This window comes from Manis pentadactyla, chromosome 4, assembly GCF_030020395.1.
Source record: "Manis pentadactyla isolate mManPen7 chromosome 4, mManPen7.hap1, whole genome shotgun sequence".
Lineage (NCBI taxonomy): Eukaryota > Metazoa > Chordata > Mammalia > Pholidota > Manidae > Manis > Manis pentadactyla.
This window is the reverse complement of record NC_080022.1, coordinates 153,472,576-153,489,736: the sequence shown is the minus strand read 5'-3', so window position 1 is coordinate 153,489,736 and position 17,161 is coordinate 153,472,576. Positions and strand designations below refer to the sequence as shown.

Sequence of the window (17,161 nt, the reverse complement as noted above, 5' to 3'; positions counted from 1 at the left end):
ATCTGAATTCAGCAGAGTTGCAGGATACAAAATTAATACACAGAAATCTGTTGCATTCCTATCCACTAATGAAGAACTAGGAGTAAGAGAAATCACAAAAACAATTCCATTCACAATTGCATCAAAAAGAATAAAATACCTAGGAATAAACCTAACCAAGGAAGTGAAAGACTTATACTATGAAAACTACAAGACACTCATGAGAGAAATTAAAGAAGATACCAATAAATGGAAACTCATCGCATCCTCATGATAGGAAGAATTAATATTGTCAAAATGGCCATCCTGCCTAAAGCAATCTACAGATTCGATGCAATTCCTATCAAAATTCCAACAGCATTCTTCAGCAAACTAGAGCAAATAGCTCTAAAATTCATATGGAACCAAAAAAGGCCCCGAATAGACAAGGCAATCCTGAGAAGAAAGAATAAAGCTGGGGGGATTATGCTCCCCAACTTCAAGCTCTACTACAAAGCCATAGTAATCAAGACAATTTGGTACTGGCACAAGAAGAGAACCATAGACTAAAGGAACAGACTAAAGAGCCCTGATATAAACCCAAGCATATACAGTCAATTAATATATGATAAAGGAGCCATGGACATACAATGGGGAAATGACTGCCTCTTCAACAGCTGGTGCTGGCAAAACTGGACAGCTACACACAAGAGAATGAAACTGGATTATTGTTTAACCCCATACACAAAAGTAAACTTGAAATGGATCAAAGACCTGAATGTAAGTCATGAAACCATAAAACTCTTAGAAGACAACATAGGCAAAAATCTCCTGAATATAAGTATGAGCAACTACTTCCTGAACGTATCTCCTTGAGCAAGGGATACAAAAGCAAAAATTAACACATGGGACTACATCAAACTAAAAAGTTTCTGTACGGCAAAGGACACCATTAACAAAACAAAAAGGCATCCTTCAGTATGGGAGAATATATTTGTAAATGACATATCCGACAAGGGGTAAACATCCAAAATATATAAAGAACTCATATGCCTCAACACCCAAAAAGCAAATAACCTGATTAAAAAATGGGCAGAGGATATGAAGAGACAATTCTCCAAAGAAGAAATTCAGATGGCCAACAGACACATGAAAAGATGCTCCAAATCACTAATCATCAGGGAAATGCAAATTAAAACCACAATGAGTTATCACCTCACACCAGTAAGGATGGCCAGCATAGAAAAGACTAAGAACAACAAATGTTGGTGAGGATGTGGAGAAAGGGGAACCCTCCTACACTGCTGGTGGGAATGTAAGCTAGTTCAACCACTGTGGAGAGCAATATGGAGGTTCCCCAAAAAACTAAAAATAGAAATACCATTTTGTTAGGAGCCGTGCCCAACCAGCCAGAGCAGTGAGTCATCTCTGACCAGATGCAACCATTTGACCCGGGAATCCCACTCCTTGGAATTAACCCAAAGAATACAACTTCTCAGATTCAAAAAGACATATGCACCCCTATGTTTATTGCAGCACTATTTACAATAGCCAAGATATGGAAGCCACCTATGTGTCTATCAGTAGATGAATGGATAAAGAAGATGTGGTACATATACACAGTGGAATACTATTCAGCCATAAGAAAGAAACAAATTCTACCATTTGCAACAACATGGATGGAGCTGGAGGATATTATATTCAGTGAAATAAGCCAGGTGGAGAAAGACAAGTGCCAAATGATTTCCCTCATTTGTGGAGTATAACAACAAAGCAAAACTGAAGCAACAAAATAGCAGCAGACACACAGACTCCAAGAAGGGACTAGTGGTTACCAAAGAGGAGGGGTGTGAGAGCGTGGGTCAGGAGGGAGGCAGATGGGGATTGAGGTGTGTTATGTTTAGTATACATGGTGTGGGGGGTCACGGGGAAAACAGTGTAGCACAGAGAAGGCAAACAGTGAATCTGTGGCATCTTACTACACTGACAGACAGTGACTGCATTGGGGTATGGGAGGGGACTTGAGAATATGTAGTAACCACATTGTTTTTTCATGTGAAACCTTCATAAGAATGTATATCAATAGTACCTTAATAAAAAATTTTTTTAAATAAAGTAAAATGCCCAGCCAGATCACCCTACAGTGAACTTAATTAATAGTCAACAAGCCCCATAAACTCAAATCAGCTTTTCAACTCCCCCTCTTAACATTAAGCAGACAGTTAAGGATTACTAGATATCTGAGAAAAACCTACTACATGGAAAAATGCAACTGGAAGAAATTAGGCAAAATAAGAAACATTAAAAAGCAGGGGGAGGGGGAGCAACCTCACTTCTGTAGTGTTTTCTGTCAAAACCAATAATCCTAATATAGACATGAGAAAATATCAGACAAATTTGACCTACATTCTACAAACTACTTGGACAGTCCTCTTCAAAACTGTCAATGTAGTTTTTTTATAAAGGAAAGACTAAGAGACTATCACATATTGGTGGGGGAGCTAAGAACACATGACCACTAAATGCAGTGTGGTATTCTGCAACAAAAATCTTGGAACAAAAAACCTTGAAACAGATCCTGAAACAAAAATAACCCACATCAGTTTTAAAAAAAAAGAACTGGGAAAATCTGAGTAAAGACTATAGCTTTAGTTAATAGTATTGAACCAATTCTAACTTCTTAGTTTTGATAAAGGTACTGTGGTATGTAACATATTAACATTAAGGGGACTTGGTGAGGCTCAGTAGGCAGCACCCTTATGTACTAACTCTGCAACTTTTCTGTAAGTCTAAAATTACTTCAAAATTTTAAAACTTAAAAAATTTTTAATATTAAAGGACTATCACCCCAAGAGAGCCAGGAGAAGTTATTACAAAAATGAAACACAGCAAGATATTTTGAAAAGAAACATTTAAGGATCAAGAAAAAGTTCTTATAAGTTAAAAACAGCATCAGAGCAATGAAAATAATCAATACAGGAATTAGAAAATAAAACTGAGAAAAACTGTTAGTAAATCAGAATAAAAAGACAAAGAGATGAACAACAGGAGAGAAAAGATGAGATTAGAGAACCTGTCCAGAAAGTGCAATTATTTGAATAATAGGAGATCCCAAAACTGAGAACAGAACAAAATGGAGGGCAAGATATATAAGTAATGTAATAATTCAATAAACTTCCCAACATTAAAAGGGCATGATTATCATTACATTATATTATAAAGGTCCATGAAGGGCCTACTACAACAAATAGACAGGCACCAAGGCATATCACTGATATTTCAGAAAACTGAAGACAAAGAAAGATTCTATGAGCTTCTAGAGACCAAAAAAAGGTCACATGCAAAAGGATCAAGAATCAGAAATTCTGTTATATTCATCAACAATTACATTGGAAACTTGAAGGTAATAAAACAATGCCTTCAAAATTCTGAAGGAAAATTATTTGCAAACTAAAATTCTAGACCCAATCAATTATTGATCAACTGTGAGGATAGGATAAAGATATTTTCAGAAAGCAAAATCTTAAACTAATTACATCATGTAATGAAGCAATTAGAAAATATACTTCATTTTACAAACATTAATGCAATAACTGATACAGGCCAGGATCACAAATGTATGTCTAATGTACTGGGTAATATAAAATGTTACTCAAAAACAAGATATTCCTGTGGTCTTACAAAAATTACCTTACAGAAGAAGATTCTGGGAGGATGGTGAAGTAGGAAGCACTAGGAATCTGTCTCCCCACTTGGCAACAACTGCACTGGTATAATTTGTCTGATGTAATTATTTTGGAATTCTGTAATCTATTGAAGGTTTGTAACTTCCAGGGTAAGACTTTGACGGTTAATTGTGGTCAATTATAATTTCACCTCTTAGCATAGCAGCTGCTACTCCACCCCACCCTCAGCCACATGATAGACAATTATGCACATGTTCCTGGAGTACCTTGCATAGAGCTTGTGGGAGCAGGGTAGGCAAAACAACCTGGTCCTCCAAATACTGGGGACTGCTCTGACTGCTGACTGCTGCTTCTAAGCAAGAGGTGCAGTCAGGCAGCCATTATTGTTGCACCTCCCCCCATGGTAGCAAGCCCCTCCCCCTAGGGTTGAATTTCCAGCTGATTTAAAAGACCAGTGACTATTTATCACCCATTCATTTTTCATTTTTTCCCCTTTTGGGAGCCACACACTAAACACTAGTACATTAAAAAAGTGTCGCATATGCCAGGAAAAATTATAGAGTGACTGAGCATGCCCCAGGAAAGACTCAGAAAAGACATGAGAAGCCCTAAAGTTTAAGCCTAAGGCCGACCCTCAAAACAGAGACAGTCTACAACAGCAAAAAAGGGAAGGAAGGGAGGGAGGGACGGAAGAAAATGAAAATAAAAAACATCAAACTCTGGGAGGGAAGAAAATCTAATTTTATTAAATTCAAATGTCCAGTTTTCAACAAATTATTAAATTCAAATGTCTAGTTTTCAATATAAAGAAAACACAAGGCATACACAGAAACAGGGAAGTATGGCACATTCAAAGGAAAAATTAAATCAACAGAAATCATCCCTAAAAAATATCTGATGGCTTTGTTGCAGAAATAGAAAAAAAATCCTAAAATTCATATGTAGTCTCAAACAGCCAAAATAATCTTGAAAAAGAAGAACAAAACTAGAGGACTCATGCTCTGTGATTTCAAAACTTACTATAGCTAAAGTAATCAAAACAGTGTGGTACTGTCATAAAGACAGACATGTTGACCAATGAGACAGAAGAGCCCAGAAATAAGCCCTCACAAATATGGTAAAATGATACTTGATGAAGTTGCTAAGACCATTTAATCGGGCAAAAGACAGCCTTTTCAACAAACAGTCCTGGGAAAACTATGTCTCCACATGTAAACAAATGAGGTTGGATTGTTACCTAACACCATATATAAAAATTAACTCAGTACAGATCAAGGACCTAAATTAAATATAAGACCTAAAAACAATAAAAATCTTAGAAGAAAACATAGGACAAAAGCTTTACAACATCAGAGTTGGCAAAGATTTCTTGAATATGATATGACAACAAGAGCACAGATAACAAAAGAAAAAACCGGCAAATTGAACTACTTGAAACTAAGAATAAATTGGACATCAAAAGACACTATTGACAGAATAAAAAGGTAACCCAAAGAATAGGAGAAAGTGTGTACAAATCATATATTTGATAAGGGCTGATTATCCAGAATATATAAAAAACTAAAACTCAACAGAAGAACACAATTCTAAAATTGACAAGGGACTTAACATTTCTCTGAAGAAGATAAATCAATGGTCAATAAGGACAACATCTATACTTTCAACATCATTAATCAACAGGGAAATGTGAATCAAAATTACAAAGAGCTACTACTCCACAACCATTAGATGGTTATTGTCAAGAAAGAAAACACCAGTGTTGGTGAGGATGTGGAGAAACTGGAACCCTTGGACACTGTTGATGAGAATGTAAACTAGCACAGCCGAAAAATGTGTCTTAGGCTAGCTAATCCTCCTGCCATTGTAAATCTAAACTCTGCCTCCCCCTACCTTCTTTAAAAACTCGCTGTCTGCCCTGCTGAGTGTGACTTCCCCGCCTGTGATAGCCAGATGGGGGAATATCACTCGGGAATTGCGCTCAAATAAACTGCCTGGCCCTTTGTTGCCTCTCTTCGCCTGCTTATTTCAGCTAGAATTTATCTTACACTATGTACTTGTATAACTTTGATGGAAATAAAAACATAGAACGTTCATCCCATAATGTTAAGGGAAGAAAGCAGAAGTATAAAATATGCACACAATTTATAAAAAAGTTGGCAGAGTGGGGAAAGAATATATGAGCATTTGTTTGAATATCAATAAAAATCTCTGGTGATATTAAGAAATTAATAACATAAAATTAATATATATCATAACTATTATTAATAAATAATAAGAAATTAGTAGTATTGCTTGCCTCTAATAAGGGGAGTGGGTTGACTACAAGACAAGGAGGGACAATGTCAAAGTATATGCTTTTGTACATTTAAAATTTTGAACTATGTGAATGTATTACTTAGATATTAGCAACTGAAGATTTTAAGTAAATTCAATAAATAGTTTTACCCAGTTAATTTCATGCCACTCTGATCTCTTATCTCATATCTGCCTGAGCATTTAAGTAGACAACTGGCATGTCATTCACTTAATTATTATGTGTTAGTGTGTAATTGACTCTGAGTTACCTCTTCAATGATGCTAGGAAAATTTATAATCTCTTACAATTGTTTTAGATCTCCCACCCTCAATACTTCACAATGCTGTGTAAACACTAGGCCTTTTCAGGCTGAGTGTTTCATAGGAATTCAAATGAACATTTGAGTTATAAAAGAAGGAGATGTGTACCACAGTGTTTATTTCAGTTACTATTCCCTAGAAACACTTAAGAGTCCTCCAAGTAAAAAGCCATTTTGTGAATTCAAAAATCTCTGGGATTATGACTCAATTCATCTTCATAATCTTATGTTAAAGAATAGCATTCAGAAAACGCTGGAGTAATGACTCAGGTGTGTCGGCTACCTTCTGGAGAGTCTCAAGGATAAAAACAGTTTCTTACTTGCAGAAATATTACTTAATTATTTTGCCTTCTATGTCCTCTGGATGTGTTAAGGCATTATACTTTACATTACCTGGCAGAGATGTGGAGATGGAGAAATTAACATATTAAAGCAGAAATTCCTAATTTGCCTGGAGTTCCAACATCTTATGTGGTTTCACAGAGAGTTTTAAGTTGAAAAAAATGAACTCTCAAAAGTTAGTTGCCCCATGATACACTGGATCAGATGATGAACTGCCTACAGCTGGAAGCTTTCAATAGGAGAATCATACTGAGTAGAAAACTGGACTAGAAAATTAATGTACTAAAGTACAGTCTAATACCAAAAATTCTATTAAGTTCTTGGATTTTATGAGATGGAATCCAAGGAAAATTAAACAGGTTGCCTTGCCAGGGCCAGGAATACCACCAAATACTGAAGCACAAAACACAACCCAGTTATCTGTCCCCTTGGTGTTAACCTGATACTACTCCCATCAAATTTAAAAACTAATCAACCTCCTAACAACGCTTTATCCCCCCAACGTGGCATGTGTGTAAATATCAACCTCCTAACAACGCTTTATCCCCCCAACGTGGCATGTGTGTAAATATATACATATACATGTGTGCCAACTTACATGACCAAGGACAGATTTGAAAGCTATCTACAAAAGCTAAGGGTAATTTTTAGGAACTTTACTACTGTGTGTATGCTCTATTTCCATCATAGGAGACAGCCAGATATTCATAAAGGAAACCTTATACTTCCTGAAAGAATTCTCTAAAACTGAGTCTCCTTTTCAAACTTAACTCAATGAATTCATTCAGAATTTTCCAACTTTGTGTTTTCATTTCAAAAATGAAAACCATTTTATCTAAGCTTATTCTGTCTGCAATTTCAATTCCTGATGTCATGTGATGGTAAACATGACTATGGCTCCTTATCTAAAGGAGGATGAGTATGGCATGCTGAGGATGGAAGAAGCCTAGGTCCCAAATAACATCACTGGGAGGTGGAACCAACTGGGGCCACCAACCTTTGAGTAAGGCACTTAATAGCCCGCATTGTTGAAGCCACTTTTCACTTACTTTCTTCATCATCTTGAGACTAGATGGCTTTATGGTAGCCTGAATAAATAACAAACTGGTAAGAGAACTATATCCTTAGAGCATACATACTAAGACTGGCAGATTAAACTCATAAGAACACATGCCCTATCAACTAGCCTTACCAATTCTTGGTGTAAAGACAATGTCCTTATGACATTATCTGCTAGTTTTCTATCTATTTAATATTACCTTCACATAGTCCATTAGACTCAAGCAGTGATTACTCACTAAACTGCAAAAATAATGAAACGGACAAAAAACTAGTGAGACCAGCTTGGGGATTCGAAAGAGGCGTGGAGCCAGCCTGGGACCTCCATGCCGGGTGCCTTGGGCTGAGAGTCCGCCAGCCCCACTCCCAGTGGCTCACGGCCCACTCTCTGCAGGTTCCTGGCCACTTTGGCCTGGGGCTCTCCTGCAGTGCTCCCACCTCCTCCAGGGGCCTCTTCGGGCCGCCTATGGAACTGGACTGGGCACCTGGTGCGCAAGATCCGGAGGTGCTGGAGCCTAGTGGACTTGAGGCTGTTCTTTGGGGAGAAACTGAAAAGCTTCCGGGAAAGGCCACAAGTTTTGGCAGCGAGGTCAGCCGCAGGTCTTGGGAGCTGCCATGGGGCATGTACTGATGTAGCAGGTCTAGAAACGGGACAGTGTTCGTTTTCTGGGCCTATCACCAAACCCAAACTGTCAATTCTAAAACTTCATCTTACAATCCAGCTGCTATCTCCATTGCTTTATCAGCACTATTATTTTCTAGCCCTCCATGTTGCAAAAAGAATTTGAGGGGCTTATAAAAACAAATGCGATATTGTACGATCAGGATGAGTAATTCTTGACTTTGACTGTTAAGCACTGCTCTTTTTCACAAAGAAGTAACAGTCTCATTCCTATCATACCCATAACGGCCACTATTTTGGGGGCTTTTAACTACTTGCCAGGCCGTCTAGGTCATTGTTGTCCACTAGAAATAAAATGCTAGGCACGTAGCTAATTTTAAATTTTATTGTAGCCACTGAAGGTAAATTCTGGCACGCCAAGACCCCCACTCCTTAAGATCCAATCACCAATGACCAGACAGTCGCCCACCCCTTAAGATCCAATCACCAATGCAGAACACACTTTACCCCTACTCCATAAAAACGCACTTCCTCACCCATGAGCTGCTGCTCCCTCTCTCTGGGGGCAGCCATTTTCTCTTTCAGATAATAAAATCTCTTCATGTGGGGAAAAAAAAAAAAACTAGTTAAGCAATAATTGTTAAAATGGAATATCAACAAAGACTTCCTTTAAAAATGTTAGTCACCTCAACAGTTATGGAAGCATTTTCAGCCACTAAGTCTTTAGTGATCATTCACCTCTTCATAATCTTACTAAGGGTTTGGAAAGAAGCTTGATGCATAGGGCTTATCATTCATTTTCAAAACATGTTAGACAATGATATAACAACCTTTTCTCCTAAATGATAAAGACTCCTCCAATTAAAATTACTACACTCCAATGTATCATTTCAACAATTTTTATTTCCATTTACTTCCTTCTTCAACCAAAAATTAGGATTAATAGTTATCTAAAAAAAAATTTTTAAAGAAAACACTAGCCCCAGGCCTGTTAAACCAGTCTGTGTGACAGTTTTAAAAAAATATTCTTTGACATTGATTGAAAAGGAAATAGAACGTGGCACAAGAACAGACCCACAGACCAGTGGAACAGAATAGAGATTCCAGATATTAACCCAAACATATATGGTCAATTAATATACAAAAAAATAGCCATGGATATACAATGGGAAAATGACAGCCTCTTCAACAGCTGGTGTTGGCCAAACTGGACAGCTACATGTAAGAGAATGAAATTGGATCATTGTCTAACCCCATACACAAAAGTAAATTCTAAATGAATCAAAGACCTTAATGTAAGTCATGAAACCATAAAACTCTTAGAAAAAAACATAGGCAAAAATCTCTTAGAGATAAACATGAGCAACTTCTTCATGAACAGATCTCCCCAGGCAAGGGAGACAAAAGCAAAAATGAACAAGTGGGACTATATCAAACTGAAAAGCTTCTGTACAGCAAAGGACACCATCAATAGAACAAAAAGGTATCCTACAGTATGGGAGAATATATTTGTAAATGACATATCCGACAAGGGGTAAACATCCAAAATATATAAAGAACTCATATGCCTCAACAAATAAAACACAAATACTCCAACCAAAAAATGGGCAGAGGATCTGAAAAGACACTTCTCCAAAGAAGAAATTCAGACGGCCAACAGGCACATGAAAAGATGCTCCACATCACTAATCATCAGAGAATGCAAATTAAAACCACAGTGAGATATCACCTCACACCAGTTAGGATGGCCAACATCCAAAAGACAAACAACAACAAATGTTGGCAAGGATGTGGAGAAAGTGGAACCCTCCTACACTGCTGGTGGGAATGTAAATTAGTTTAACCACTGTGGAGAGCAATATGGAGTTTCCTCAAAAAACTCAAAATAGAAATTCCACTCCTAGGAATTTATCCTAAGAATGCAGGAGCTCAGTTTGAAAAAGACATATGTACCCCTATGTTTATGGCAGCACTGTTTACAATAGCCAAGAAACGGAAGCAACCTAAGTGTCCACCAGTAGATGAATGGATAAAGATGTGGTACATATACACAATGGAATATTATTCATCCATAAGAAGAAAACAAATCCTACCATTTGCAACATGAATGGAGCTAGAGGGTATTATACTCAGTGAAATAAGCCAGCCAGAGAAAGACAAGTATCAAATGATTTCACTCATCTGTGGAGTATAAGAACAAAGAAAAAACTGAAGGAACAAAACAGCAGCGGACTCACAGAACCCAAGAATGGACTAACAGTTACCAAAGGGAAAGGGACTGGAGAGGATGGGTGGGAAGGGAGGGATAAGGGGGATAAAGGGGCATTACGATTAGCAGACATAATGTAGACAGGGGCACGGGGAGGGCTGTACAACACAGAGAAGACAAGTAGTGATTCTGTATCATCTTACTACGCTGATGAACAGTGACTGTAATAGAGTATGTGGTGGAGACTTGATGGGGGGAGTCTATTAACCATAATGTTGCTCATGTAATTGTAGATTAATGATACCAAAAAAAAAAGGAAATAGAATGTTACATAGCGATCTACCCATCATTTTAGAGAGGTCAGTCAAAACCACGTGAGTGGGTTCTGAGGCTGTCTTTCACAATGTCAGTTCTTTGACATAACTTAGTCTGAATGTAAGTTCATTAAGACAAATGTTACCATTTCTCCACCCTCCCTCCCATTTAAAAAACCAACCGTATGCTTGATGCATTTCTATTCTGCGTAAGTGAAACAAAACTTTTGCAACACTAGTAAGCACAGGTAGCTTCATACTTTGCCTTTGACATTTTTCACATGCCCACTTTGCGATGTTAATTATTCTTAGATACACAACAGTCCTCCTATAATTAGAAATGAGGAAACTGAGGCAAGATAGGTGGGAAGAAACTGGCTACTTTGTAGCAAGCAGGCACCTACCTGGACACTGCAGCTGCTGTCCAATTACATTAGACCAAACACAGGTTTTCCTTAAAAGTGCCAATCAAATCGGCAGCACAGAAATCCTTCCCATCACAGATATCCAAGGCATCCCCACGAAGAAGCAAGAGACAAAATCAGAGTATTCCTACACCCCACGTAAGAAGAAACCAGGTAACTAAAGCAAGCATGCCCCTTAATGGGCACTATGGGGTTGGGCGGAAAAATGAATTAAAAAAGAGATTCACGGAGAACCAAGTTCTGAGACTGAAGGCCAAGATGTTAGGTTTATTCCACACATTGGTAAATTACCTAAACACTGCTTAAGTAGAAAAGGAATCAGGAAGTCCTGGGGTCTTTTGGTTTCAGTCTTCAATTTAAATCCAAAGCAAAAAGATCTGAAATTAAAGTATTTCCCTACCTGAGCAGTTATAGTCTTATATGCTTCTATAAAACCCACGAGGCCTAAATGGAGTCCCTGATATTTACAGCTTATTTCAAGTGTTCACTAGTGTCCACTTTCCTGTCCCCAAATCCAAAAATAATGTTGGCGCTGACTGGGGCAGGACTTCACACATATTTTCCTCTGAAATCACTGGCTTCACATCACCTTCCGACTTCCCATCTCCTAGCTTCCCTTGATCAGCAAGGCAAACGGAAAGGAGAGTAACAACAGACACATACATTTACTACGTCCCTCACAGAAAACATAAAACTCCAAGGGAGCAGGAATTGGCAAAGCGACAACTCGCCTGGCCTGGCTCCCACCACGATACAAAGATACAGCAAGAGCAACAGAAGCCAGGGGCTCCGTACCCCACACCTCACTCCACAGGACAGGAAGACTTCCAGCGCCAACTAGACCCAACCCTCAACATCCCCCTCCCACGTGGGTCTACTGCCTCACCCAGCGCGGGGTCGGACTGGAGCGAGCGAGCGGTCTGTAAGCAATCAGACCACAGCGGGGCTGGGGCGGAGAGAGGGGAGGGCGTGAGTGAGTTCCAGGCAGACACCCCAGCCCCTTCCTAGAGGCTCCGGGCTGTAAGCCTCCCAGTTCCGGGGTCTGAGCTACGCCCACCCGCCCCGAAAAACCAGGCTCCTCCTTGTCTCTCCAGAGGGGAACTGCAGGACCAGAGCTGAGGAGAGGGCTAGGCTGCCTGGCACTCGGTACGGACAGGATGGAGCCCGGGCCGCGTGCGGGCGGAAGATGGGAGGCGGCCCCTACTGCCACCTCTCCTCCTCGGGCCCCAGCCTCTCCAAGTCCCGGATCACAGGCTCTGGAGCGGCCCTCACCTCACCTCAGAGCCGAGGCGTCCACGGTCAGGCGGTCTCGGAGCCCCTGCGCGGAGACCGTGCTGTGCCGGAGAGGCCGGCAGCTCCGGCGATGGCTGACAGGCGCGCAACACCAGGCCCGCCCCGCACACGGGGAGGGGCGGGGCCTCTCGAGGCCGGCCCCGCCCCGTCCCGCCCCCACCTCCCACCTCGGCGGCTGAACCCAAAGAGGTGACTACGTCCGGGGTTACTCGAGGCTGTTCACCTCCGACCCCAATCCCGGCTGCGGCGCGGTCTGGCTGGCAGCGAGGCGAGGCGTGGGCCCAGAGGGCCAGGCCACAGCCAATGGGAGGGCGGCGCGGGGCGGGGCGACGTGAGGCGATGCTGATGGTCCGAGCGCCGCTCTGCCATTCGGGGCTGAGAGGCGAGACAGGCGGAGGAGGGAAGGAGAGAGAGAGGGAGAGAAAGGAAGGGTCGCGACTTCCCTTCTGCTCCGGATGGATTCAGGGCCGGCCGGCCAGCTCCCCCTCCCGGAGGGAGGGGAGTGGGAGAAATGGCCCCACGTGCACCACCCAAGGGGGAGAGGCGCTCGACCGCACCAGCCAAAGGGGAGAGGCACTCAGCCGCAGAGAGAGACGGGCCAGCCGGATTGTAAACCAGGGAAGGGAGCTCAGAATCGAGGCCTGAGTAGGGTAGGCAGTGTTCAGGCCAGTATGGGCCTTCTCGTGTTAAATGCTGAACAGGTGGTTATTGCATCCGTGAATTTCCCAGGATCACACAGGCTGGTTTCCAAGTTAATAAACGGTAGCTAACCCCTACTCTAGAACAATATAATCAAACCACCTGGCTTGCTCCTCAGCCCCAAAGCAACCCATCCCCAAGGTGCTAGCTGCTGGAGCCCTCAAGGAAAGCCTCAGTAAAGGAAGCTCTGTCGGTGTGCTGAAGGACAATGGTCTTATCTGACTGCCCTGAGGAGGGAAAGCAGATGGCAGTAAATTCCCGACTTCCCGGATTGGAGCATGCCTCCCAACCTCCACTGTGGTTACAGCAAGTCTTTGAGAAGCCAACCAACTTCTCTTGTTTTGCCAGTTATTTCACAGCAAGAATTTCATGGTGGTTGTTTGTTGGAAATTAACAGTAACTGAAAAGAGTCCCAGTATATAATACTGAGCAGAAAAGTAAATAATATCAGATGGAAAGGAAAAGAAAATTACACTTCAGGCGAACAGGATGAGTTTAACCCCTTCCAAGAATTTAATGGAGCACCCAGAGTACTTTCCTGATCCTTACACAAGCTTGTGCTAAAGGCCAAGAGAGATACATAGTATGATGATTTGCTGGGAAGAAGTTCTGTGCCAGAGGGCAAAAAATGAATAGGATAGAAATACACCCATGAGGGCAGAAGTCCTTGGGCAGAAGCAGAGGAAGTTGGTCAACAAGGAACAATATTCATGTAGGAACCCTCATAATAACACTAGGTGGTAACTCCTCCAAGAATTTTACCAACGTACTTAAACAGGGACTAGAAATAGAAATTTGGAAATAAGATGTGGACCTTACTGAGCAGTGAGCCATATTTCACAGTAATTGAGTCTGTCATTGGATGCATCTGTCAGTTGAACAAAGATTGGAAAATCAGAATGTAAAGATAATTGAGCACAACTTCCTGGTTTAACAAGATATTTCACTTCACTGGCTGGGAAAAAAAAAGGCCTGGGAAGAAAAAAGCTTTGCCTCTCTCTAATAGTGATCTCTGAAGCCGGCATGAAGAAATGGCTTTGGAAAGAACCAAAGTCTTGAGGCTGCCTCTTCTATTTTTCAACTACGTTTCCTATTTAAGTAATAGGAACAACAGCCCCAAGGTTCTTTCTTTGTGGTGCTGCTGTTTATCAGTTTTAGGAGCACTGCAAAACCAGAGGTTATTCTCAAAAACTATACTGATATGAAACTTCAGCGAGCCCTCATATAACCTGAGGTCAAAACCTCACTGAATATTTGAAGTAATTGACCTTTTTAAAGAACTAGCCAAGGAAAGGACTAATGAAAGAGCTAGAGTGAAAAAAAAATGAAGGATGAATTAGGATACATGAAAACCACTTACATAGGATCTAATAATCTAATATCATCAAATGTTAAGGGAACTGGGCAGAGAGCTGCGTCTTTAAGACAATACACCTAGAACTTCAACTCCTCTAAGTATTGTGCTAGTTGGTGCATGCCACAACCTGCCCATTTCTACTGTATGCTCTTCAGAGCTGTTCCATTAATTCCTGCCACACAAGCCATTAAGTCTGTAAGAAGCAGAGGAGGAGCCAAAGAGTGGAGAGAACTTACCATACAAGACTAACAGGTGGAAGAGAAAGGAGTGAGTGGTACATTTCTAGAAGCTGAAATTAGACGCCCATAAAGGGCTCAATTGTGTCCCAAAATTCATATGTGAAAGTCCTCACCACCGGTCCCTTAAAATGTCAGTATATTTGGAGATAGGATCTTTAAAAAGGAAATTAAATTAAAATGAGGTCATTAGGGTAGGCCCTAATTCCAAATGACTGGTGTCCTTCTAAGAGAAAATTAGGACACAGATACACACCGAGAGGGAAGACATCTGTAAATCACAGCCACTGAGGCACTTGCCAGAATTGCAGCTCCTAAACTGCAGAGGATGGCCATCTATAAGCCAAAGAAAGAAGCCTCAGAAGAAACCAACCCTGCCGACACCTTGATCTTGGACTTAGAGTCTGCAGAACTGTGAAAAAATAAATTATTGTTGTTTAAGCCACCTGGTCTGTGGTCTGTGGTACTTTATTATGGAAGGCCTAGAAACCTAACACAAGGTTTCAAATATCAAATGGCCCAAGTTTTTCATGAAAGTTGTATAAAAGTATCAGAGTTGGCAGTTTATTGTCAATTCTACTCTAGGGCAGTGTTTCTCATAGTATGTTCCACCAGCCACCTGAAATTACTAGGGCTTATTAAAAATGCAGATTCCCAGTCCCACTGCAGTTTAATTGATCACCCTGAAGTTTGAAAAGAATAGTTTAATAATTATCATTATTGCTCCCCTCTTGGCTGCAAGTGTCTCTGTTAAACAGCAATGCCTCCTACACCTGCATTGCCAAGACAGGCAAGTCTATAAAGTCAGGCCAGAATTGAACCAAGGGAAGAAAGAAAGTGCCTTAACAGAAAATGGAACCATGAAGAGCCCCCTGTTCTTTGGTGGCTGTCTAGCCATGGTTCCAAATTCCTTAAGTAGCTAGGTCAGTGATCAACCTTTAGAAGAGAGAATAGAGGAAATACTGGGATGTTATTTCCCACTGGACTCCAAAATATAATGTACCCTAATTTGGCTTTTAACTCTTGCCATGCTTATTCTTACTTTTACTTATTCTGGCAAACTCATCCCTCCTTCCTCCTAATTTTCTGAATCTTTATAGTCTTTGGAAGTCCCATTTTTCCCTGAGAAGCTTTTACTTCTCCAGCTTTTACTAATCTATCTCTTTGAATTCTTGTAGCAAATATGGTCACCACCACACAGTTTGGCACTTATTAGGCTATAATTTTTGTGTATATGTGGGTCTTAACTCTCCAGCTACATTTTAATAATCTTAGAAGTAGAGAGCATTTCTAAGAATTTGGTGCGGCCCTCTATAGTTCTTAGAGTAGGGCTAGATACAGAAATCAGTAAGTGCTTCACTGACTGAAATAAAGATTAGCTCTGTACCTGAGAAGCCCAGTCTGCTTATCTGTCTTTATGTTGCCTCTGAGAGGCAAAGACTCCAGTAGGATACTTGGCTGCTTTACAGATGGACAGATTTCATGCTTTAACTAGAACTGTGCCTCCAGTTGTGAGATAAGAGAAAAGACTACACAGAGGCCCTATCTGAATACTATGTTTCTTTGCTCTGGAGGGAACTTAACACCATAAGGTCAGAAAATGTCCTCGGGGAGGCTACTGTGTAAGCCTAGCCCTGATGATGAAAGGTAGGGTTGCACAATAAAGGACATAGTTAATAGTGGAGGTCACCATGATGTTTTCACATGGACACTTGGGTTGTCACATGGGTACTCAGGTTTTCACATGGCATTTCAGCTCTCCCTCCCTCCTTATCCAATCCTGAGCCCTTCCAGTCCCTTTCTATATACTACCTACATTTGGCAGGTACCAAGTCTTCACTGCTTCTTCCACAACACCTCCAATATCTTTTTAAAAAAAATCTCTCTCTGTACCACACTCACAAATCAATACCTAGAGGTCATTTAAAGGACCCTTTCATCTAAAGGAAGGAATATATGGACAAGATAATGCATTTAGGTCTTTCCCAATCCTGGGATTCTGACATTTTATATTGATCAGCTTTACAACCTTCTCATGCTCTGACCTCACTCCCCCACAAACCCACGAAAGTTCTCCCGGTTAGTGTCCTTCCTACTCCTGTCCCAATTCTCTCTTCAAACTTCTCCAGTATCTCCATTACTCTGATATCAGACTCAGCTTCTTCTTGCTACATATTTAAGCCTCTGCCTGTCTACCCCAAATGAATATCCTCACTCTCCATCGTTCTTATTATATATGAAACAAATTATAAAATATAACATTAATACTTTTCATAAAGTCTTTATTCAGGAAAACTCAACTTCTTTTTATCCTTTTCATTCCTTCAGTCTTCAAGTTTTCCGATA

The 17,161-nt window shown here is 40.7% G+C and overlaps 1 protein-coding gene across 10 annotated transcripts in view; it reads right to left on the bottom strand.

Moving 5' to 3' along the window:
* Nucleotides 1-17,161, bottom strand: part of ACACA (acetyl-CoA carboxylase alpha) — a 305,940-nt gene that overhangs the window by 246,929 nt on the left and 41,850 nt on the right. Inside the window, exon 1 of one of the 10 annotated variants that reach the window (XM_036911068.2) lies at nt 12,508-12,655. The exons of 6 other annotated variants lie outside the window; for them this stretch is intronic. The gene's annotated coding sequence lies outside the window, so the exon portion shown is untranslated. Of the gene's footprint in view, nt 1-12,502; nt 12,656-17,161 lie in introns of those variants that run through there. 3 more of the 10 variants (XM_036911067.2, XM_036911065.2, XM_057501252.1) reach the window with 3 other exon arrangements.